This window comes from Cydia pomonella, chromosome 18 (genome assembly GCF_033807575.1).
Source record: "Cydia pomonella isolate Wapato2018A chromosome 18, ilCydPomo1, whole genome shotgun sequence".
NCBI classification, from domain to species: Eukaryota; Metazoa; Arthropoda; class Insecta; order Lepidoptera; family Tortricidae; genus Cydia; species Cydia pomonella.
This window is the reverse complement of record NC_084720.1, coordinates 12,832,870-12,859,195: the sequence shown is the minus strand read 5'-3', so window position 1 is coordinate 12,859,195 and position 26,326 is coordinate 12,832,870. Positions and strand designations below refer to the sequence as shown.

The 26,326-nt window shown below is 34.6% G+C and overlaps 3 non-coding genes across 3 annotated transcripts; 1 reads left to right on the top strand and 2 right to left on the bottom strand.

Moving 5' to 3' along the window:
* Positions 1-9,960: 9,960 nt before the first annotated feature.
* Trnal-aag (transfer RNA leucine (anticodon AAG)) lies at positions 9,961-10,042 on the bottom strand. Its single transcript has one exon. It is a non-coding gene; the product is annotated as a tRNA-Leu (tRNA).
* Positions 10,043-22,421: 12,379 nt separating this feature from the next.
* On the bottom strand, positions 22,422-22,495 carry Trnai-aau (transfer RNA isoleucine (anticodon AAU)). The gene has a single exon. It is a non-coding gene; the product is annotated as a tRNA-Ile (tRNA).
* Positions 22,496-25,636: 3,141 nt separating this feature from the next.
* Positions 25,637-25,710, top strand: Trnai-aau (transfer RNA isoleucine (anticodon AAU)). The gene has a single exon. It is a non-coding gene; the product is annotated as a tRNA-Ile (tRNA).
* The last annotated feature ends 616 nt before the right edge of the window (positions 25,711-26,326 follow it).

The window sequence follows — 26,326 nt, the reverse complement described above, 5'->3', positions numbered from 1 at the left end:
AGTATAAAATAGTATTTTATATAATCTTGATAAAATAGAGAGCTTTTCAGTCGATTACCATGTTTAGGCTACAAAGCTTGCTGAGTAGTCTAATGAAGGTACGAGATTGAAAAATTTGATTAGATCACTATTGTCCACAATATTTTTTCAACCAGTCATTTGAAATAATACTTTTTCTACTATAAAACCTAAATAATTAAAGAAAATTAGGTAAGCATCTCAGTAGTACAAAAAGACATGAACGCGTGCATAATTATATGCAAATTACTCATGAAATAGTCGCACGTTGGTGTCTTTTCCACTGAACCGCAGCGCCACGTAATTGGTCAAATTAATTAGAGTTGACTACAGCGTTGAGTTGGGAACCTATACATGAAAAGTACACAATTACTGTTTGGTATACGAAATCATAATTCAACCATAACCGTCAATAACTTTGATTATTTGGCCATTGAAAGTTACTTTTACATTGAACATTTCAGAACGTAGTATTAACCAAATAAGCTTTTAATTTTAAATGACAACAATTTAGGTCTATGATCGTACCTGCCTAAGCCTGAAGCAGACAATGCTCATTCGTAGTTAATGTTCCTAAACAAATTAGTCTAGCCAAACTAGTTATGAGACGAAAAATATTATTTATACTGTAGGTACTCCTCATACAAAAACATCAAAATGGCATTTGTTATCTGAGATGTTGATATGGTTCGTTAATTTTAAGTTTAATGTAAGTTTACAATACAGGAGCATTTGATGATAAAGAACATGAAATTGGTTTAGTGGAGGGGTACCTATGCAGTTTGCGAAACGAAAGTAGAATTTATTAAAACAAATCAATAAACTTATTCGCGATTACAAGTATATCAACAGCCGATAGCTAATACTACGTTAATATAAACAATTTACTATTTACTTCATATTTTTATTGAACTCTATTGGCTTAAGGTATAATCTTAAAACATGCCCGACATCCACCTAATTTTTGGTCTGTGTAGACTGTAATGTGTGCAATTCACGCCTCAGTTTAATTTTGTATAACACATTATCTTATGTTTACAGAAACTTCCATAAATCATGGGAATACTCAAGTTATTGACTTTACAAACCCTTATAACAAACCACTAGAAATCATTGGATTCAAATAGTATCGTCACTCGCAATTTTGCCGTTTCCACCAAAAAGTATTTTAACCTAACTATTATTATCGATTCTCAACAAGGCGCAACTGTCATAAAAATGATTTAGTAATTAACCTTATAATGAATTATGAATATTCATTTTTTTCCCTTATCATTATTGTCATACTTTGAAAAGTATTAAATTTTTTTTTAATGAAAATATATTGATATGGTTTCATTAGATTTCTAACATTTAAAAAAATGTATCGTTACATTTACAATTTTATATACTGAAACATATGTATTTCATGATCAAAATTAATTGTACTTGTTATTCCTAACATATTCGGTACCACTAAGGTTGGTGACGTCACGGATCACGTGCATTTTGTATGAACTATCTCGAGGGCTCCGTAAAAGAACTAAACTATATATTTATATAATTCAGAAGCCTGTGATTATTCAATTATATAAATGTATTGCTCGCGTTTTGAGTAAACTCTAAATTTCCATTAAGGATTCACTTTAAAGCCATTGAAAAATAAAATGGAAAAAACCGTAGATATCAAGGAGGGGCTACATAGGTACCGTTATGTTCGTCCACATTGGCCGCGACTCAGCACCGCCTTAATGGAGGCGGTGCCGATGACAAATTATACCGTTTATCGCAAACTTTAGGGCACTTACCTACTCACTCACATTATTTCAAACGGTAGATATATTCTATACTAACTTCATTGCTTGCTTGTTGTATTTAAACTACCTACTTAGTATACTGCAAGAAACTTTATGTGACCGTTATTGTTACCTATTATCAATCCTATGTATCATTGGATGTCACAAGCTTAATTAATTTTAAGTTTTTATTGTACTAGTAACCCTATATTATGGATCTCCGATTTTCGAAATAAATAATTGAATTGAATTGAATTATTCGTTAATATTTAGACATCACTTTTTTTTTCTTAGGAACCTTACTGGTACGGTACATATATTTTATACTTCATCGTTTGGTTGCTGTATTGTTACTTATGTGATATAAAGTTTATTTCAGTAAATTACATAGTTACTCCAAGAAACTAGGACCATTATTCAACAATAATTTGTATGATTATATTTATTATATTTTTTCATAGGTAAACCTACCTAAAAAATACGACTATTTTACGCCTTGATTTTCTTGGTTTTTGATAGGCAAGAGAATTAAATACTTTATATTAAGTACAAAAAGCCACCAAACACTTATTTTTACTAGGCACTAGATGGCTTGAATCTAAATAGTTCAATGGATTTATACATGCTTTTATTTTCAATTACAAATTGAACGTCAATATTTTCTCCTCATTGATTTTAACAGGTTACACGATCCTCGACATATCATTTACCTGTATTCTGTGGGCAGTTTAATGAACTCAGTGCATTTTGGTATGCAAAATATTTCAATAAACCTGGAATCTCACATGTCATCAGCAATTGTTTCTTATAAATTACGCATTCAATTGAACCAGGGATGGACACAAGCGTCAGAAACGGAACAATATGTTTGAAAGACTCATTGGCATAAATGATTTCCACAAAACTGCCATTTAACAGAACTCCTCGCGGTATTCGGTAGGTTGCTGCCAAGAATTCATTTAGCTTTGAAGATATTGTTATGTATTTGAGAGACCCTGCATAGAAATATGTATGAAGGGGTTAGCAACTCTGCCACTGACTACATATTATTACATACAGAATGTAACACAAATAGTCGGAAATCTTTTAAGGGCATATTCAGTATTGTTGTTCTGATAAGGAAAAAGTAGATAAAAAAATAAGGCGATTTTTTTATTTATTTCTATGGGGCAATTCACCAAGTCAGCCAACCCGCCATTATCTCCATACAAAGGGCAAACATTTTTCGCGTACGATACCGAATATGCCCTTAAACTGATATATTTTTATTACATACTGTATATATTAGACAACCACTTTATACGTATCGTAACTTTGATCTGTACTTATATGAGTTCCAAAAACCATAGGATATGCTAATTCATATTCGTAAAAGTAGCATCAATAAATATGAGGTCAAAACAGTTCTTATTAGTTATTCACTTACAAAGTCTACTAACTAAAATGTTTACCACCATAAACTATTAATCTCAATTTACCACAGGCAGGAATAATAGAAATAAAAGCAGTAAATTAGTATGCAGATTATAATCAGCGCTCATAAAATGATACTGCACTCGGGCGTTACCCTTTGCAACTAAAAAACTAAAAGGCTAGCGCGGAAGTAAAACAATATAAATATGTATGGGTTAGTGATAAAAATCGAGGGATAATTAATGTATTACGTAATAATGCTAAAGTATACGTCGATTGCTCTTATTTGATGGACCGGAACATGGGGGTTTTTATAGACTGGTGTCTTGTTCCAGACGCTTGCGAGTTCATCGCTTAAGTGATGTAGCATACTATACGGGCACTTTCTTTAAAAAAACATATGATATTAGTATATTTTATCATGTAAGTACTTAAAAAAAAAAAACGAAACAAAATAATAACACTGCATTAAACTACATATTTTCATGTTTAACCATAATGATTCATCAAATACTATAGATACAATCTGTAAAAAAAAGATTCGAAACGGCAACTGCTATTATTTGACATATCAAACATCATTAAATGTTAGACATCATATCAATATGTTAAACCTGTGACTTTCTAAATTGAAAAAAACTATAGCCATTTTAGGGTACATTTCGATTTAAAAAATTTACTCGTAGGACCTGTTTAATAATATTCTTTTGACTGGCTCTTTCCCATATACTTGGGGTCGGGCCTTCTAATCATGTCATGCGTCGTCAGGTCGGTCGGTTCTGGGTCGTCTCTGATCTTAGGTTTCAAATTTTTCATGTCTTTTCCCACAACTGCCATCCAGGTTGTCTAGGGTTTACCTGTTTCCCGAGCTGCAACAGCCATAGCTAGGAAAACCCTATTGTCACGGATGTTAAGCTCGCGATTCAGTGGTTATTGCAAGACTCGAGAGTCTCGAGCGCAGAGTATGGAAATACAAGCCCAGTTAGTTCTTTATTAGCATGTAGTGCCCACTGGGCGCTACGAGCCGTAATAAATATAATACAGGCGTGCGCCGCTACTTGAGTTCGTCTAATCATGATCGCTTCATATTTACTTGATATAAAATTCTATCAATAGTATAATTTTGTACAAGATTTTATTTAAAAAAGCAAGTGACAGTTGCATTTTGATGATGCGGATTGCAGATGATACCTATATGTGTAAATGTGCGTTTTATTTTGACGAAACCGTGGTGCATGAGCTTTGCGTGAGATCTCGAAGCCTGGGTTGTGGCTCTGAAGGTAAGTATGCTATTTTTATTATTAAATAACACTGGTTTCTTTAAAAATTTAAGTAATAAGAAAAAAACGGGAAAATAAAGCGACACGAATGGTCTTATTTTAACATGGTAAGTTCTGGCATTGGCCAACACTAATCGATAAAATCTAAACGTAAAAATTACCATGGAAGTAACAAATACAAAATAAAGTAAAATAATTAATGAGATGGAAACATAAAAATAAAACAGACATGTATTTAGTCACAAATAGTTAAATTTTTCACAATAGCCAACATAAAATATAAATCAGTGAACTTAATGTCTTTGCACTTAAACGATTAATTATTCATTAAGGCGATTTTTCACACCCAAAATGTATCGCGTATTAAACATACGGACCAGGTTAATGTTGCATCAGGATCTACGGTCAGATGAGGTACTTAAGTGAAGTAAGAATAAAAGTTGGTCTGATTATTCGGGGTCATCCTGTACAGAGGGCTCCAAAGTTTTTGCCACAAGAGTTACATCCAGGCCTCTGCTTTCTTTTCATGGGCCGGATTGCATTGGCACTTTTTGCGGACCAATGGGCAGGCTAGCGGACCGTAGATTAGAACTATATGTAATATATTTAGATACGAGATCACTAGTCTCTATTAAATTAATTACAATTACCTAGAACCAATCCTTCAAAGCAGTTTCATTTGCAGGTTCTCGTCGTATTGGTTTCTCCGCTTTCTTTGCGCTCTCGTCGGCCCCGTTTCAGCACAATTTCAAATGTAATTGGGAATGCATTAGCTGATTTCATGTTGATAAATTGTTAAGAGCCGTTTGCATTAATATTAATTACACAGTACGGGACATTTTCAGATTACTTGCTAAGTACTTTGTAGAGAAGTTAGTGTAAATGTAATTTGTATAAAAAGTCCATAAATTTTATATATCTATAATCCATGAATTGCATTAGTCATATGGACGTAACGATTTTATAGCATCTATCGAGTTAAAATATATCGGTTCTTATAATGTAATCGTATTATTAGATTATTAAATAAACACGAGTATATAGCAATTAAAATATCTCCCTCATAACGCAACGACGTTTCTAGTTTTATCCGATAAATTTGATAAATAGTTATAGTATTTTGTGCAATGTACATAATAAGGGTTCTTAAAAATCAAGGGCCAAAGGTACAAAACGTAACGAAGTTGAGTTTTGTAAAGACTTGCCCGAGAATTTTAAGACGACAGTGAATCGAAAAAAATAATAAATCGAGAAAAGTCAAACTTAAGGGCGAAATATACACCAAATTATGTAAAAATATTTTCCATTATGTCAATACCCAGAGAGGAAAATGAGGACTACGTTTGTATGGAGAAACGGCCCTCCCCTTTCCTCTTAAGACCTAATTATTACCGTTTCACACAATATTTTTTCTAAGACAGCAGCAAACACCTAAAATTATAAATAAAATCAAAGTATATATTGGTTTGTATATCTTTGCCTAGAAGTCATGTCATAATTCAAAAAGAAAACAACAGTTGGATAATATTTTAAGAATATTCCTAACAACACTACTGTTAAAAGCGTTGTCTTTAGAATTGAATACAATGCTTTTTATTGATTTAATTACGATCTCAATTACATTAATTTAATCGGCAAATAAAAGTGCTGGAGTAGAAAAAAATATTTTATTTAACAGTTTAATAATTAAACCACTGAAAACACAGTATAAAAGTACTTAGATAGAAAATATAGCCATTATTGTTATTAAGTATGGGTGAGTCGCTATTTATATACTGGAGTCATAACTCATAAATTGATAAAGACTAAAGTACTCTGTTAGAATTAAGTACCTATGAGTCACATCATGTATATTTAACGTAGAGGTATTAGTACAATCCTAATGAAAATGAAGTAATTTACATAAAACAGTGAAGGTATTGTTCTAAAACAGACTCTAAAAGTCTAATATTCTTCAGATCTGGTCAGTACTACAGACATAAAGTCACTTTACGCTATGGCTATGGTACTTTAACTTAATTGAACCTCATACTACTACTCTAACACAATAGTTAAATAAGATACAGTGATTAAGTGCGTATTATAAAGCTTTCGTATAACAATCATGAATTTCAATTACGTACAAATAAATCAATGTTATTTCTGTTTGTTTTGTAAAGACATAAAGAAATAAGTAAGTACCTAAGCTATTTTTTCTATTATAATGTACTCATAAAAAAATTACTTTTATATTAGTGCCTGTTTAACTATTGTTAATTTTAAAATCTTTTGGTCACGTCTAAAATTTACTTAAAAATGGAGGGCATCAGTGCAGATACTTCGAAACGTTGCCGCAATTCAAATTAAGGCGCAATATATTTAATATACCTAACATCAATTTTGTACCTATATTCTTATTAAAATTGCTATAGTTCATGAAAAATACTAACAGAATTTAATTTACATACGATAATACGGTCTTTAGTAATACGTACGTTGACGGGATTTTTATTACGCGATCATTTCAATTGACCGGTAAATGCCTTATTCTTGTTGGCACGCTTCACGTACAGTGTACGTATATTGTAGTGTGTGTGTCAATTATCTCTGCTTATTATCGAGAGCTCTCCTTTTTATTGCGGCGGTGGGAACGCGCCGGAACAATATTATCGGAAGCATTCTCCGCCGGCTCGCAAGGGTTCTGCTTCTACACATGGGTTTATTGATTGAGTGTAATTAAAATTTGCAATATTTACATCCATTCGAGGTTGCACCAAACTGTCTTTGGTCTTATATACGTATATTTGCTAAGTATCCGACAAATCTCCTTTGCAATGCAACGGGGCAACGCTGCCTGACATGGGGACGGGACGTATGGACCGGCTACGATCCGGAATGGCATCTTGGCCTAGTTTATTTAGCGTTTAAAATCGTTAAAACCTGTTGCGGATTATATCATAATATTTTAGATAAATTAAACATATAAAAGATAAATTGTATTTCAGAAAAGGGTAAAACTATTGATAGACATCAAAAAATGTAAAATGCAGTTTACACAATAAATATCTCTGATTTGTTAGGAGGTGACGAAGCCTGTAGCTGGTTTGTTTTTGTGTCTACTTGACGAAGCTTGTTGATTGATGAGTTGTTTCTACTGTTTTTCCTAAAAGTTAGATAGTAGTGTGCACTGTTTTATACTAATTTCCCTACTGAGTTAGGATAACCATTCCATCAATTTTGATTTGATCAACCGGACCTAAACTGTCGACGGTCAAAATGGTCTCTCAAGATATTCTTTTTTTGTTTATGTATAGGTATCTAAACTGTCTGCGCTATTGTATAAATTATAGTTAGGTATGTATCGTGGATAGCTGTCATGAAAAGTGATTTTAGTGATCGTCTTGTATTTTGGCGATATATATAGTGTTTCCACTAAAACTTTTCCTATTCCGTAAGTACCAAAACTGGCATAAGCACATGACGTATGGGATCACATCAATCATTAAAGAAAAAAGACATTTTTATTGGTGTTGGCAAATTTATTAGCAAGTAAAATAAAAGTGAAATGGCGCTGTGATGGTCCAAACGGGTATGGATTGGTAACTTTCACAGAAAACATTCGTAAACAGAGGCTAGAATACTTTGATAAAGTAATTATAATATTAATACGATTGTGAATATTTTAAAAGTGTATTGAACTTTATTAGTGCCATTAGCGAAGTAGCTGAAAAATGAATTTCTTTATTTCTGTTAATATTATTTCGTACTTTGCCAAACCAAACAAAAGAATATGAAAATTATCGTATAATTAAGACTAGTCACTCACGTTTCTAAAAGTCGTCAAGCCATTTCAGTGCTGTGCGAATAGTCTAAAAATTAATACATAAGTACCCGTACCTATTCTAGTAGGTAACGTTACTCTCCCTTATGCACTTTATATTTATCTTAGTGTTCTAAAACACCCTTTGTCATATTATTATACGTATTGAATACTCTGCAACCGAACATTGACCGGCAATTTGAATATTTTAAATTTAATAGTATTCAAAAGTCACATTAAAATTCATAGGTTAATAGCATTATAGACTACAAAGGCGATATGCGGCAAATTCAAAAGCTATAATTAATAGGTATAAAACATGTATTACTTAGTTACTAAACTGTCTAAACTAATGACTGAACAATGATTAAATGAATCAAATAATAATATGCATTGGCTTACCCAGACTCGAGCGCCGCGTGTGAACTTTTTAAATATTACAATACCGCATTGTTCCAGTTATCCTAGCAAATGAATAACACATTTGAAATAGTTAATTGGTTACACCATTATTTACTGAAAAACACTCATTCAATTTGAAAAAAAAAACATAAAATAATAATTTGAAATTTGAACGCGCTTTTTTCTCGTGCCGATTCGCGGTTTTCGCGAAAGTCCCGGGAGAGCGCGTGGCTCGCCTCGCGTGTGTCGTGTAAATGCCGCGCCACAGAAAGCACCTGTGCATTCGCCGGTCTCTCATTCCCGACCCTTACCTAGCTCATATCCACAAAGTGTCCATTCTAAGCGAGATCTCCCAGTTACATACAGTTGTTTTGGATCTACAAAATCACTGTTACTGGTTTTCCTGTAGCTATGCGGTTGCCAAGCGATGACATTAGCAAGCATGTGTAGTACGGCACGGGGATACTGCGATTACAATGTAATTCAATTCAGCCAGCGGCGAATAAAAAAACTCTATTTGATTATGATTAATGGGCGATCGATTCGGGATTAAAATCGAACTCTGGCAACATTCAATTTGTGTTATTAGCGCTTTGTGTAAACATAAGTAGATTTAGTGATAATTAAAGTTGATTCATGTCTGTCGCTGTCAAGGTTTGACGTCTTCTTCTGTAAGAAAGTGTAATTACAACATGATTGAGAGGTCGGTCGCCGTATAAAATATACGGGAACACTCATAACTTTTATGAGTACTCGTTTAAAACTAGATTCAGTATATTCTTTATGGCTTTTCAGCCTTTAACGGGCAATAAAATTAATTTGAAACCTAAATCTTAGATTTATCTATTCGTGTAAAGCCAGGTAAAAAATATCAATCATTTGAACTATGCATTTATTTTCTACTCATAGTAACAAAAAGTAGGGTACAAACAAAATATCGCATACTTATAAAAGGTTCAATGTTCAAACAAAGTTAAAAAAATATTACGTTTCATAGATATATTTTAACTATAAGGTTTGAAAGTTTGATACCCTTATAAAATGAAATATTTGACATTTATTTGGTATTGACTTATTTATTGGTAGATAAATAAAAGTGAAGTACTGTTGCGAAATGTAAACGGGATAGGTTTATTTTATTACATATATTTAAAAATGATTACTTGTATAAGCAGTATGACATGTGTAATAACTCCGTATGAAAATGGCTAAAACCTTCATCGTACGTATATAAAACTATGTGAAGTATTAAAAAAAAAAAACAAAAATGAGATGGCAGCGGTGGGATTCGAACCCACGCCTCCGAAGAGACTGGTGCCTTAAACCAGCGCCTTAGACCGCTCGGCCACGCTACCCGTTATGAGCCGGATCGAAATAGGCGTTCAGCTGCCCTTGCTTATTCTATCTTTATCTGACCCCATTTTAAATGAACCCGATACTAGATGAGCTCTCCTCTGACTTGTTAATGAACATGTTTTGAATAATTTATGTAATATGTTCATTTATTTATAAATTTATATTTATTATATTAATTGGTAAGTTAAAATGTCATGGGTACCTAATGTACCTATCTCTATAAAAATGCAAATGACATAGGTATGACTTTCTGTCTTTACGTATTGTAGACGCAGCGTATCTTATGTTGCACTAAAAAGCGAGAAATAAGAAGAAAACTTTGTTTTTAGGGTTCCGTCCCAAAGGGTAAAACGATACCCTATTACTTAGACTCCGCTGTCCGTCCGTCTGTCTGTCTGTCCGTCTGTCACCAGGCTGTATCTCATGAACCGTGATAGTTAGATAGTTGAGATTTTCACAAATGATGTATTTCTGTTGCCGCTATAACAACAAATACTAAAAAAAAAACAGAATAACAAAATATTTAAGGGGGCACCCATACAACAAATAGTTTTTATAAATAATGGTACGGAACCCTTCGTGCGCGAGTCCGACTCGCACTTGACCGGTTTTTAGAGATATATCAGTGTTGATATGACCCGCTTGCGCTTAGTGGGAAGCGGACACCGTAGCCTATATGCGCTGGTATGTATTGAGTGAGGTAATTACGAGTATTGTATCGAGAATAATTTTATATACACCGTGTTTTTATTGAATTCTGTTAACTTCGGGGTATTGGTAAGTACGTTTAAGGAAACTAAATGGCATAGTTAATTTAAAAAAAAAAAAGTTTTTTTAAATATTTTATTTTTTATAAAAAGTAATTAAATATTGCATATAGCGTTGTTGTAACACGGGCATTACATTTAACTCAACCAAACAATTGAAAACTGTGACATCTCAATGTCATTTCGAACATCGATCGTCCGAGATAGTATGTACGTTTAGTAGCAAATGTATTAACTCGTACTAAACACTAATCAATATGTAAATAGGCCCTAAGGGAAGTGTACACGCTCGTGAGAGCCTTATAGGATAAAAATTAACTATTGATTATCTCCGAAATGGAGTTAATTAGAATATCGGTGTCTGTGAGAAAGTTACTTAATTTAAGCTCAGGGATGCACCCTTTAAATTAACGGAAATATAAAATAACCGGCCAAGAGCATGTCGGGCCACGCTCAGTGTAGGGTTCCGTAGTTACTCTTCCGTCACAATAAGCTAAACTGGAGCTTAAAGTATAGTAAATTGTTAACCAAGGGATGAAACGGTACATTTCACCTGAGTTAAACAAATAGGCAAATTTGCATAATCAGTACCTAATTAAAATAAGTCTTTTTACTATGAAGGGAAAACTTTTTGCGATAACTCAAAAACAACTAAACTGATCATGTCCGCTATAGTTTTCATTTAATGTCTTTCTTAAGCTCTACTTTCACGATTTTTTTCATATTTTTTGGACCTATGGTTCAAAAGTTAGAGGGGGGGGACACATTTTTTTTTTCTTTCGGAGCGATTATCTCCGAATATATTCACTTTATCAAAAAATGTTTCTTGAAAACCCCTATTATTTTTGAAAGACCTTTCCAACGATACCCCACACTCTAGGGTTGAAGCGAAGAAAAAAATTCACCCCCACTTTACGTGTAGGGGAGGTACCCTAAAAAAAATTAATTTTTTAGATTTTATTGTACGACTTTGTCGGCTTTATTGATTTATATATCCATGCCAAATTTCAGCTTTCTAGCACTAACGACCACGGAGCAAAGCCTCGGACAGACAGACAGACAGACAGACAGACAGACAGACAGACAGACAGACAGACAGACAGACAGGCAGACAGACAGACGGACGTGGCGAAACTATAAGGGTTCCGTTTTATGCCATTTGGCTACGGAACCCTAAAAACACGGCGTATAGGTAGCATAATAAGTATATTAGGTAAAGGGTACAGTCAGCGTCAAATACTTTGTAGCAACCAAAGTAGCCAAATAGTTCGGTACACTATATATTTGGTATGGTGTCCTGTGCAGATTTTTTATTTATTTATAAGACCCTTACTTTATATTTATTTCATTAATTTTAAGATTATTTAAAGTCAATTATTTTCGAATATCATTGTGTGTTTGGCAAAGCTCGTATCTCAACATTATTTATTTATTATTTTATTTTATTGATTAAATAAGTAAAAATAAGTTGTGATTAGTCAAAATAAGTTTTGGTCGGCTAGAATAATTCTACAAGTATGTTCAGAACCTCTTGCGCGACAACGACAATACAATATTTGTCGTTGTCAACATATGTTTAAAGCCAAACCAAGCTAAGGTGGCTGCGATTTTGATAGCCCAGACGAAGCAAGAGTTAAGTAAACGTCATTATTTCATAGCAGTTTGACGTTTAAAATAACACTTGCACCGTCTGGGCCATCAAAATCGCTGCCAACTTATCTTGGTCAGTACCCCTAGTGTAACTAAATTCGATTTCCAAACGTGACGTACGCGTTTGCGTTTAGTCTCATTTTGTATTGGATTTCGAAAGAGCGCGCCAAGCGGGACGTTTTGGTACCTCAAAATCCTATACAAAATGAGACTTAACGCAAACGCGTTCGTCACGTTATGATGTCGATCAAAGTTACACTAGGGGTACTGATTCTATGCGCGATACAATTGAGTCGCTCGCGGGACAATTCCTGTGGGGTATATTGTGATTTCTTGACAGGTTACGCATTGAACGCACGGACCTACGAGTATACGGCATTTAGCCATTATTATTAAATAGTTTAAATGGCAATAAAATTTACCAAATTAAATATTTTTAAACTAAAACTCGTTACACTACCCTAAGAAAACTATAATTTTCTAAGGAGTTTATAGCTTTTTTTTCACAATCCTTAACTTCCCCGGGAACAATGTAGGCATTTGTCCTTCAGTACACCTGCATGAAATAAGGTCTTTTTCGAGCAAGTGTGATGTAAATATTTGAGCTCTAGTCGGACTCCTGTAATTATTCTAGTTTGTTGTACTAATTATGAATTATAAGTATTGTTTTAGTAACGTTTCTTTCGAATCACATTTTCATTTTTGTGAATAATATTTATGCATGGGCCCAAATTCGTGTTCCTGGGCATGTTATTATTGCCATGCCCCAAGCCCTCATAGGTAGGTAAGTCAAACAGCCTACAGTATCGATAGTTCTCGGAATCAGTGCGCACACGTCGTTTTCCGTGGAAAGCTGTAAAAGCGCATGTGAGACTTCGCGCTTTACGCACAGCAATATTTAAGAGTGGGTGTAAAGCCAGGAAATTAGAAGAAAACTATAGTAGGTATAAACAATAGTACAGTCAGCATCAAAAGTAACGGATAAAAAACAACGGGCCAAAAGTATCTGATATTCCGGATAACTTTTCCAAATATAGATAAATTTCTAAAATTCACGCTAAAAGTATATCTTTTACAGTCTTTGTTGCTCTATATTAAAGACATCACTTTTTGTAAAGCTGTTACAGAATGGTCGATACTTATGAAACCTTATTTGATCCGCTAATTTTGATGCTGACTGTACAACAATAGTAGGAATGAATAATAATACAATTCAATTACTATTCAACAACAATACAATACTACAACTCAATCAATTACTATATATTTATAGATTATACTTATTAGGAATCCATACTATTTAGGAATTCCCAACCATGAGAGTGTTATGTTGTACTTTTTAACGAAAAAAAAGCTTTTTGTTTTTTTTTACGAGTAGCTTGTGTCACAGGTAGAGTAGATTGTGTGGGCGAAAAAATAGTATGCACGCAATCGTTTAATAAAGAAATTGTAATCGATAATGTGCATACTATTTTCATAATTATTTCATTGTGTTAATTTTGTGTACCGACTGGCAATAAAATATCCTATAACAGAAAAGTGCCACTTTGACCAATCTTAGCAGGAAATAATAAGCCCTTTTAGTCTAGTTTCCGTGTGAATTCACGGCATTTGCCCTTGACTACGAATAAAACGTGGAAAATTAATATAAAACAACAATTTTGTATACCCCCTCTTAATGACCATTGGTATACCTTGTTTGCAATCAGGTTTACGGATTGCGTGTCGACTGCGGTAGGTGCGATCAAAAACTCTATCGGACATGTCCATTTTGATAGGTACACCTAGTACACACTTTTATTGCTAGCTCTGGCTTTCTTTCTGCAATCGTTCACGATAAACAATTCCAACAATTTAATGGACCTAATCAATCTTATTTTACATGTGCGATCCAATTGAACACGACGAAGTTGAAAGACTACTCATAAATAAAACTAAATACCGTAAAACCACCCAAGGGTGTCGCCAGCTGATGAGCTAGGGGGGCATATATATAGATACAATTTTTCTCTAGAGTGGGGCGGCAGGAGATGTGTAATGAACCCTCGTGGACGTCAGCTGCCGCCTTCGCCGTTCGTGGGTTGAGCCATGGCTGCGACATGTAAAATTAACGTAAAGAAAATTAAAATAGTAGTAAATAGTAGTAAAACGTATAATACTTAAAATAAAGAGAGAATACAATAAATGTGTACAAACGCGTTATGCCTTTAAGGGATCTCTTCCTGCTAACCTGTAAGCAACTGAGCGAGATAAACAGGAAATGGTAGTGATAGTCATCGCATCCCAATTGAAACTTTGTCAGCTGATAGATTTGATGCGATTGTGATTTAAAAACATGTCAGCCTGTTGTATCGTACTGGAAACACCGTCGAATTGCGATGGTCAACGAAATTTTCACCTGACCCACGGTCTGTAATATTGGCAACATTAAGGGCATTAGCATCTTCTGAGCGTTGGTGTCTAGTCAGCGCTATGGAAAATTGCGTCGCTGCGCAGTTGCGTCAACGTTGCGTCGAGCAGCAGCCATAGAGTTGGTCAGAAGACGCTAGTATGGGGTGGCCCTAAGCCTGATTTACATGCGTGCCGAGATTCACCAAGCGCCAAGGAGGCAGCTATGCGGTGGAATAAGATAGCAATATCGCTTGCTCCCTCTAACGTACAACTGCGTCCCTGACGCTTGGCACGCATGTAAATCAGGCCTTACATTGTATCTAACGTTTTAGGTAATAATTGATAGCTAGTCATAAACCGAGTTTACGGTAGCCGATGTTGAACAGCATTGGGGTAATTTCCGCGCTGTCAGGACCCGTTAATGTGGGGTCAATATAGTGGCCACAAATGATGCTAGATTACAGTCATTATATGTATGTAAGCTGAGCCTAGTTTAAATTAAGAGATTGGCTGTTTTTCTGAACCAAAAGGGTAATAAATAATAATAAAATAGAAATCATTTATTTCAGACAACACTGTTACACAGGGTCCATATGTTACAAAAAAAACTAAAACTATGACCTAAGCCTATACTTATAAAATAAATGGCCTCTTTGGCCCCCTCCCTCCCTGCCCGCCTCTTCGATTAGGTTGTACATGCAGATCAGTGAAGCGGGAGAGGACGGCAGAGTCCAGCCTATCTGCTATCATCTTTAATAAGCTTTTATCATAAATTTCATTTTTGGTCCAAGCTTTTATCACTGAATGTAGGTAATTTTCTTACCACAGGAAACTAATACTCATTCTAAACCCCTAAACATAATTAGGTTGCGTTGTTTCATCACAGAGATCCTAAGCGCATCTCTTTTCTCCATCGTCAGATCAGCTTGATGGTACCATAATATTGCATTGTCACCCGACTTACTTATATGTGCAAAATGTCAGCTCAATCGGAAATAGGGATGTGGGTCATATTTAGCTTTCAAGATTTGGCCCACACTTATACTGACTAACTTAGTAACACACCCAACCAACTTACACACTAAGCCCTGCCCTAAGCCTAAGCAAGTTAAATGAAAGCTTGTAAAAAGGAACCCTTATAGTACGATCCTATCCATCTGTCTAGTCTATCATATTGCTAAATTTCTCGAGAACTACTTACACTATCGATTTGAAATTTGGAATAGGTATGATTATGAACAAGGCGCATTGAAATTTGAAAGTATTATTTAAATACGAACGCAATTCAGTCCAACTAAAATTTGCCCTTGATTACGAGTTTCCTTAAACGTAGAAGTAAAAGAAAGTCTTTTTTTAGGGTTCCGTAGTCAACTAGGAACCCTTATAGTTTCGCCATGTCCGTCTGTCTGTCTGTCTGTCTGTCCGAGGCTTTTCTCCGTGGTCGTTAGTGCTAGAAAGCTGAAATTCGGCATGGATATATAAATCAATAAAGCCGACAAAGTCGTACAATAAAATCTAAAAATGTAATTGTTTTGAGGGTACCTCCCCTACACATAAAGTGGGGGTGAATTTTTTTTTCTGCTTCAACCCTACAGTGTGGGGTATCGTTGGAAAGGGCTTTCAAAACTAATAGGGGTCTTCAACAAAAAAAAATTGATAAAGTGAATATATTCGGAGATAATCGCTCCGAAAGAAAACAAAAATGTGTCTCCCCCCTCTAACTTTTGAACCATAGGTCCAAAAAATATGCATGTTTTCCCTTCATAGTAAAAAGACTTACTTTAATTAGGTACTGATTATGCAAATTTGCCTATTTGTTTAACTCGGGTGAAAGGTACCGTTTCATCCCTTGGTTAACAATTTACTATACTTTAAGCTCCAGTTGGGCTTATTGTGACGGAAGAGTAACTACGGAACCCTATACTGAGCGTGGCCCGACATGCTCTTGGCCGGTTTTTTTTTTTTACTTATTTTATTAGCATTTCCATTGTAAGAATTAATTTGTCAGTTCCAGAAATAAAAGCATTTTAAGACAAAAATTAAACAAATAATTGAGCGGGTACTTGTGTTTAACATTAAATTACTCTCAAATACACACCAGTTGAAGGTATACCTACATTGATGTAGCCTTAGGACATCATAAAAGCATGAGGCTCTATACTTATCGTATATACCGTTAATCAATGGGATTTCAGGAATTTAATTTATAATTATATACGAATTACGTTATAGATGCAACCATGATGCAACGTAATGTACATAACGTTTGAGTTTGCAACTAATTACCTCGTCCGAGGCGTCATGATAATGCTATCTATGATTACTTACCTATAAATTTGACGGCGGTAGGTAGAATAAACGTACGAGTATAAGGCAGTGTCTTACCTGAGCGGATAACTCGCGAACGCGAAGCGGCGCGGCGCGGGGCGGCGGGGCGCGGATTCAATCCTTTGATACCTAATGGAAGTGTCCTACGTGGGCGATCTCCGAATGCCGTTGGGCCGCCGCGCCGCGCCGCGTCGCATTCGCGAGTCATCGCCCGCGTAAGCCGCGCTGTAATACATTTTCATCACACTTGCTCGAAAAAGATCTTATTTCATGCAGGTGTGCTAAAGGACAAATGCCTATTTTGTTCCCGCGGGAAATATGGATTGTGAAAAAAAGCTATAACTCCCTAGGGAGTTATAGCTTTTTTCTTTAATATGTCATTTATTCATACAAATCAAGTAGCATAAATGAGTTTTACTTTTAAAATCTTGAAGTTTATAATTTAATATTTTTGTTTATGTTTAAAATTATTGAATTTGATTATTTTAACAGCCGATTAAAATATTTTTACGTAATTTTCAATCGTAGAATGCCAAATAGGTCAGTGCCTTCGATGCCTCACCTGCCAAGAAATTACAAAATGGCGGACGAATGTTTGATACGTCACCGTGTTTAAGAATTATTTCGCTTAAAATTTAGTGTTTTCTTCGGAAGTGTGATGGATGAAAAACATTGTGTGAAACTCCGGGGGTAAGAATATTGCAAACTCGGGTCTTTAATTATCACTCTCGTATCCAAAATTTCATGGCAAGGGATGAGGTGCAAGCAAGAAGTAAAGTACCACATTGTCTTTGACAGCTCGTGATATCGCAGATCCTATAACATGGCTACTATTATCAAATTTGTAATAAGAACTTATAATTTTTTTATAGAACATCATGCCATTTCTGTCATTTCTATAACATGTTGTCAACAAGCAATGTTGCCATCCCTGGTATGCAGTCCCTAAGTAGAGGTAGATTATTACCACGGAATAAATAATAGTACCTACTAACTACCGTCCAGAAAGGAAACTTCCTACAAAATTGAAATTTAACAGCGATTCAGGAACGAATCTTGCTGTCCCTTTCTAATGTTCCATAAATAAATAAATAAAATAAATAAATATTATAGGACATTATTACACAAATTGACCACAGTAAGCTCAATAAGGCTTGTATTGAGGGTACTTAGACAACGATATATATAATATATAAATATTTATAAATACTTAAATACATAGAAAACACCCATGACTCAGGAACAAATATCCATGCTCATCACACGAATAAATGCCCTTACTAGGATTAGAACCCGGGACCAGCAGCTTCGTAGGCAGGGTCACTACCCACTAGGCCAAACCGGTCGTCAAACCGGTCGTTCCATACATTTCCATATCCCTTTCGGCTATTTAGGATTGTCAAAATTCAAGTCTTTATCTTATCTGTGGTTGTGCACGCAAAGGGTCGTCAAGTTGTGCCAACCCTAATAATTGCTCGCAATGCTGCGCCGAACGGAGCCGAGAATTCCCGCAAGAATCAGTATCCCCCTCTGACTTTATAGAAATATTGCTATTATTTATGCATTATAGATCATTTATTTAATGCGAGTGCCTAAAACATAAGAATCAGGTGTATTTTTATGGATTTTATACCACTGCCAACATCCTTGCGTCACTTTGTTGTTTTATCATTTTACGATAATTTATTTAATAAGCTAGCTCAAGGAGATGGTTTGTATCAGAACCCTTAATCTTAATTAAATTATAGCGTAACACGGTCCACGTTCACCAGTGTGTGCTTAAAAAACCCCGACAGAGAGACTTAAGCGCAATGAGACCGTCTAACACTTAATTCCTTTTTATTGTAATGTGTTTTAAAAAAATGAATTAAGTCTTTTCGGGTTACTAAGGCGGTTACGCCTTTTTTGGATCGGACTTAGTTATTTTTTTCAAATTATTTGGCTGCTCGGAACTGATCAGCGGCTTCTTTATAATTATTTATACATTATGTGCACGTGTTTTGACTGGCCGACACTTACACCGTAAACACTTATCTTACATGTTCAAATTCTATTTCCCGGGTTCTAATACTGATAAAGGCATATTTATTTGTGTGTTTATCACAAATGATTGTTCCTGAATTATGAATGTATATAATTTATTGCCTTGTATAAACTAACAACATAAGTCCTGAGATCGATCTGTGTAAAATTGTCCTAAAATATTGATTTCTTTATTTTTATTCATTTATTTGAAAAATCAACTTTAATTCTACAACATTACAACAACTTAGAACACTCGCAACTTTAAACAATTATCTACTGGTTGACATTTTAGAATGGATATTGGTTTAAAAGCTAAATTAAAATTGGGTTAGTTGTCAACCTCGATAGTGGCTTTCACAGTAGTTCTTATCACCATGAACGGCATGAACATATCAATTGAATAACCGGACTTTTTTCGAAGTAATGGCGCCTAATGAGTCTTATTAACCGCGCCGCGGACCGATTAGCTCCGCTCTCCTATAGGCCTATATATGTCATATTGATTAGTATTAAGTATGAGTTAATACATTTGCTACTAAAAGTAAATACTATATCGGACGATTGATGTTCAAAATGACATTGACATGTCACAGTTTTCAATTGTTTCGTTGAGTTAAATGTAATGCCCGTGTTTCAACAACGCTATATGCAGCATTTAATTACTTTTTATAAAAATAAAAATAATTAAAAAATTAAATAAAAAGTTTTTTTTTTAATTTATATAGTTTCCTTAAACGTACTTACCGATACCCCGAAGTTAACAGAATTCAATAAAACCACGGTGTATATATATACAGGCAAGTCGCGTGTCATTTTAGAGAAAAAACTACTTATACGAGAATAGCTAGATAGAAAGAAGAGGTAGTTACAGTTCTCCACGATCATGAATCGACCTGAGTACCTATATAAGTATTAAACCATCAGCGTCGTGTTGCTTTTGTTTATAATTCATATTTCTATACTATTTTTATTTTATTTGTATGGTTCCGTCCAGTCATCTTTTTCGTCATCTATATTTCAACACCTATATGTTATAAAAAGTTTTTGGTGTGACAGTGGCCAGTCTGCGTCTTCCCACGCACTACATACTGGCTGATTATTGTAATCGGTACTCGCCATAAAAGCCGGCTCTAATAAAAGTGTTAACTAAATGGTTATCAACTTACTGACAGGTTAAAATTAACACATAGTTGTTCGCTTGTTATTAAGGGCCGAAAATCGGAACAAGTAGGTAGAGTAATAATTGTGGTATTCTTTTAATTTGTACTTACGACCACTGTTTTACTATAACTGAATGTTAATTTTCCTTTTAATTAGACAGAAAAATACATTGACTATAAATAAAGTACCTACCATTCCTAAATACTTTCAAACCTATACTTTCAGAAAGTACCGACTACCGAATCGTTAAGTTTATGTACAACGTGAAATAAATAGGCACCAATATTTTTAATTGAATTCTCTGCATTCTGGATCAAAAGCTCGATCAGCATTAAAAGTTATCTCGTCTGCAACGGAATGTTGTGGATGGAGATGGAATCCAATTTCTGATTGCGTAACAAGACACTGCGAAAAATCGTCTACAGACTTTAAAAAAATGTAAACTCAAATCCGAGTCTATACTGATGTAGCTCTATTAATAATTTGTATCGCTGCCAAGTCTACGTGATTTCGGAACGTGATGGGCCAACCTCGGGGCGGAGCCTAGCTACCGACAAAAAACAAAATAACACTCCTTATCTTTTGTCTTAACAACTACTATCTTTAAATATATACTGTTGGGTTAACATGATTTAATCAAACGCTATCGTTTGTTTTACTTTAGATGTGCAATTAGGCTCAACATGAACACATTAAAAATATAACTAAGCTGTACTAGGCAATAAGCTGATACTATAATGTATAATAATAAAAAAATCTTGAATAATCTCGCCCGTCCCGTCGTATCGGTAAATCTGAAATCTATATTCTAGGACTCGTAATTTTTTGAATTTTTTGATGCGAAGGTTCGATTCGCTTGATGCTTGAATTATTTATTGTTTTACCGCATATACTCGCATCGCATGTTTGGAAAGAAGTACTATTTACCTATGCTTGGGTAGGAATAGCAATTCGTGAATTTGTCGTCTTCATCACAAAACCGAATCTCTGCGAAAATTTAGGTAGGTACAGTCGCCATCAGATATATCGGAACGGCCGAGGTATTCAAAAATATGTGAACTCGCACTCTAACGCCTAGAGGCGTGTTCAGATATTAGTAAGCACCTTGAATTCAGTCAAAAATAAAATGAAAATTGAAATTTAAGTCGCTAAATAAATAAATAGATGCACGTAAAGTTTTTTTTATAATTATGGGAGTGTTATGTTACCTGAATGTTAGATGAAAATGTTAATAATGTAGGAAGTGCTTACTAATGTCTTATAAATGATGTCCAATCAATGTTTTGCTAGTTGTCTTCAAGAAATCCGATGACTAGATATATAATTAAGTTGTTACGTAGTGAAAAGTCAATATAAGACACACATCAGTCATCTAAATGAAAGCAAAACAAACGGAATGAGTATTGAGAAAGTGTCGAGAAAACGTCTATATATTACTTTTGTGGCTTGGCTATAATTGGCCGAGCGAAAGCGAAGGTGTCAGTTTCAGATTGGGAAAAATGCTTTCGTACAGTTTGTAGGTCTCTATAGATCGCATCCCTCAACTAAATCTATAATTTAGTTTATGTTGCTTCAGATACCATAGTTAAAAAATACAGCGAATTTAAGTTTTCGTACAAAACTTTTTTTTATTCTATTTCGTTTATTATGTATGCTGGCGCTTATAAACTAATTACAGGCATAGATATACCTCATGTTTGTCATACGGAGTTTTAAAATGAGAACGAAATTCCGTTTGTATGGGAAGGTGAAATACGCATTCGATAAAGTCTATTTAATCCTTGTACTGTTTCTGTACGGCTACCACGACTTTGACAATGACAAATCCGCTAGCGTGAGCGTAACTTACTTTCTATGCGTCTCAATCGTACTGGTACATAAGTGCGAGCAAGAAAAGTAAGTTACGTAGACAGCAAATTTGTCAGTTTTACAATGAGACAGTCGTGGTAAAGCTACTGTAATGGAATTCATCGATTTTTACGTGTTTTTTCGCTATTATCCTATGGGTATCCCCGTTCTGAAGTCGCTTATTATTATTATTAATTAAAAAATATTTTGGCCCATGAGGGGATCGAACCCGCGACCTTCGCGTTATTAGCACGACGCTCTAACCAACTGAGCTAATGGGCCGTTGCTGACAATTGTCGAAATCTGAAAATATAGTATTCTTTTTTTGTAGATTACATACATTGCTAATCTACTCTTTATAGATATTATTAAACCCCTACTACAATCAACAAGATACAGATAGTTTCTTAGGTTAATACCTAAGAAAATTATCTTGTGAAGTAATCTTCAACTGTGCATCTACAACTATTCTGAGTAATTCTGTATTACAGTGGTCTTTTTGCACACTTCTTTTAACTAAATAGAGTTTGGCTTGACTATAGCAAAGAGAATTGATTGTAATTGAGAGGTAAAGTCTAAAAAACGTGCCCCTTAGTTTCATATCCAAAAGTGTGGCTACCACCAGTTCGGCATTGACACATGAACGCTATCGAGAACGTAACTTACTTTCTATGCATCTCGCTCGTACTCGCATATAAGTGCGAGCGAGATGTATAGAAAGTAAATTACGTTCTCGATAGCGTATATGTCAGTTTTGACACTGTCAGTGACTCATGGTACGGGTACAGATGGCACTGTACTGAGCCATATGTTTTATCAAGTAAACGTACTTTTAATACTTATATGAGTGAAATTCGGACAGGATAAGTAGCTGATTTTTTAGTCTACAAGATTGATTTTGCAGGACTGATTTTTTAGTCTACAAGGTTGATTTTGCAGGACTGATTGTTTAGTGTACAAGGTTGATTTTGCAGATAAAAAGGAAGTGTACAATAAGTATATTTCACTTATTCATTTACTCATATCTATCACTTATTGTAATAATTATACAAGAATTTTTTTTAGGAATTCGTTACTGTGATTGTTACTTGGTTATTTTATCTTGATGATAATAACAAATAAAACAATAACTATAATCATGACTGATGACTAATGATATATCTATTTTAATTGTATTTGAATTGTATTTTAATTTTAAATGTAATTTAATTATTTTATGAATCAATTTTTATCTATTGTTATTAATTCCCGAGTGATTGTGGATAATTCTCTGGGGTATTTATGCTTAGAACTTATGCCCAAATTCATAAGCTATCGAATGATTATTATTTTTTAAATGGGCGATAGGTAAATGGACAGATAATGATACATTAACCAAGTGCAGTCGTGTTTGGCGCCATAAAACTGAAGGGGTGCATTTTTAAAATGGTTGAGGAAAAACTACTATACGTGGTTAACGGCTCCACTATATGTGCACAAACTAATTGTATACCATTTGACGTATTTTAAAGTAGTAATAGGGCAAAGAGTAAAGTAAGTATATAGGAAAAGGGAGCCCTCTTGAAGCATTTTAAGGAAACCAATTTCGAAGCGCTATCTCCATTTTGTATCCAAAACTAGCTATGTATGTGTGCGTGCACATCTACATAATTATGCATCTGCATGTGTAGGTACTTTCGTACTACATAATATTAGGTCTACTTGGGCGGTTTACAAGTAAATTTTTTGTTTGATTTCTTGTAACTTTGATAGTTTTTTTGTTTACAAGATATCAGACGAAATACTAACTTAGCGAAATATTAACTAACTAAGCCGCCCAAGTAGACCTAATATTGTGGACAAAACTTTTAAAAGAATGGAATCCAAAAAATACATACTTTATAGGTAATGCAACTATATGTTTATTGCTTTCAATTTGGTATACAAGATAGTAATAGACTAATAGGTGTTGTAAGTACAGTTGCAGCTTCTGATTCTGTTTGGAATTGTTCTTCTTTTTACCTTTGTTCATCTTTGTTTATAATACTGCATTAGCTTCGTCTTCTGTGACTTGTGTCTAAGTATTAGAACTCTGTCATGTGCGCATAACTAACTTGCCTAATTTTCGACTGAGAGTTTCTTCTTTGACCTTAAAATCCAACTGGACTTGAATTCAAGATATTCCGGAGGTGAAGTAAGGACTGGTAAAGTGCACATTAGGAGAATTCCTGGTAATTTCGTGTCGCTCTCTAGCTCCGTAAATAATTCGCTCCAGATATTCTTTAAAATAAACACATACCTCCATAGATGCACTCTATCTCGTATCTCGTCTAACTTAGCGGAATCATATTGCACAAATCTTGGCAGTGTCATCGGACATGTTTGTTACGACAAACAAAATTAAAATAATCGTCGCTTGTTTTCATCGCTACATGAGCGCTAAGGAGGCTGGTATTTTCTTCTTACCTTCGAAAATATCGAAACCTTCCGGCATTGCCTTGAACACTGTTAAAATTTTAAATCTCCAGGTTTTGTAACTTTGGAACTATTGGGATTCTAATTTACCTATTACAAAACACAACAAAATTAAAATAATCGTCGCTTGTTTTCATCGCTACATGAGCGCTAAGGAGGCTGGTATTTTCTTCTTACCTTCGAAAATATCGAAACCTTCCGGCATTGCCTTGAACACTGTTAAAATTTTAAATCTCCAGGTTTTGTAACTTTGGAACTATTGGGATTCTAATTTACCTATTACAAAACACAACAAAATTAAAATAATCGTCGCTTGTTTTCATCGCTACATGAGCGCTAAGGAGGCTGGTATTTTCTTCTTACCTTCGAAAATATCGAAACCTTCCGGCATTGCCTTGAACACTGTTAAAATTTTAAATCTCCAGGTTTTGTAACTTTGGAACTATTCGGATTCTAATTTACCTATTTGAATTTGACTCGTGTTTAATGCCTGCTCCGATTTTACTCTGCTCCGCACTTTAAAATTAATAGAGAAATAATAAGTTCATATCAATCATTGATGTAAGTAAAAATATCAATCATATCTGTTTACATTTTTTGACAGTAAACAACAGTTGCTAGGTAACAACATTATGTATAAAGATAGGTCTTGACATACGAGGTACCAATTTTATAGTGATATCTGGTGATGTAGTTTGCACAATCGGTAGTCAACTTTACGCAAAAGTAGGTTATCGGATCCCATTAATAAAAATCGTCGCCATCTTGACTAATGTTAACTATATTTCTATGTGTCGCCCCCCTGTAATAGGGCCGTATATTAAAACGTCAAACATGAATAGAGCTCAATGCAATATTCAGTACAAATAAAATTGTCTTCCTCGAAACGCCGATTAATCTTTTATTTCAGTTATCACGTTGAAAGGGCGTGCACAGGTAGCGGTCGCGTATTTCGGCCGTACACTCGCCGGCCCATTAGCTCAGTTGGTTAGAGCGTCGTGCTAATAACGCGAAGGTCGCGGGTTCGATCCCCTCATGGGCCACGTTTCTTTTTACTTTTCTTTTATTGTATTTTTTACGACTTATACAGTCGCCATATATCGGAGCGGCCAAGATACTCAAAAATATCTGTACATGCCCATCTGTATAGTAGGGACTTTGTTCTGATAAATCTGATGCCGATGACTGTACTTAATTAATACAGAGCAAGACTATGGTTATGTGGTGTGTTATGTGGTTGCAAGACTTGCAAGATTATTCGGCGGTATTCATTTATGTTAACTAAGCGAGATGATGAAACCTATTATTGTAACTACGCAAGTAAATCGCAAACGTAGGAACAAATGCATATACCGCCAAATATTTTTGCAAGTCTTGCAACCATTTCAAATAAACCCATTCAAATTTCCAAATTCAAATTAATATTAGAACTATAATCACTATGTTTAGAATACTTAATTTACCGCAAGATTTACATAATCCCAACACTAATTTTAAGGTCTCATTTGAGGATAGGGATCCTCATAGCGGTCAATTTTCTTATAGTCTATAGATATGTTGCTTAGATTCTCGTCTGTTTATAATTTTTTTTTTACAACTAGGTAGGTTCCTCAGTTATTACTTTTATCTGTTTTTTTCCTAAAATTCTATCGTTTTAGA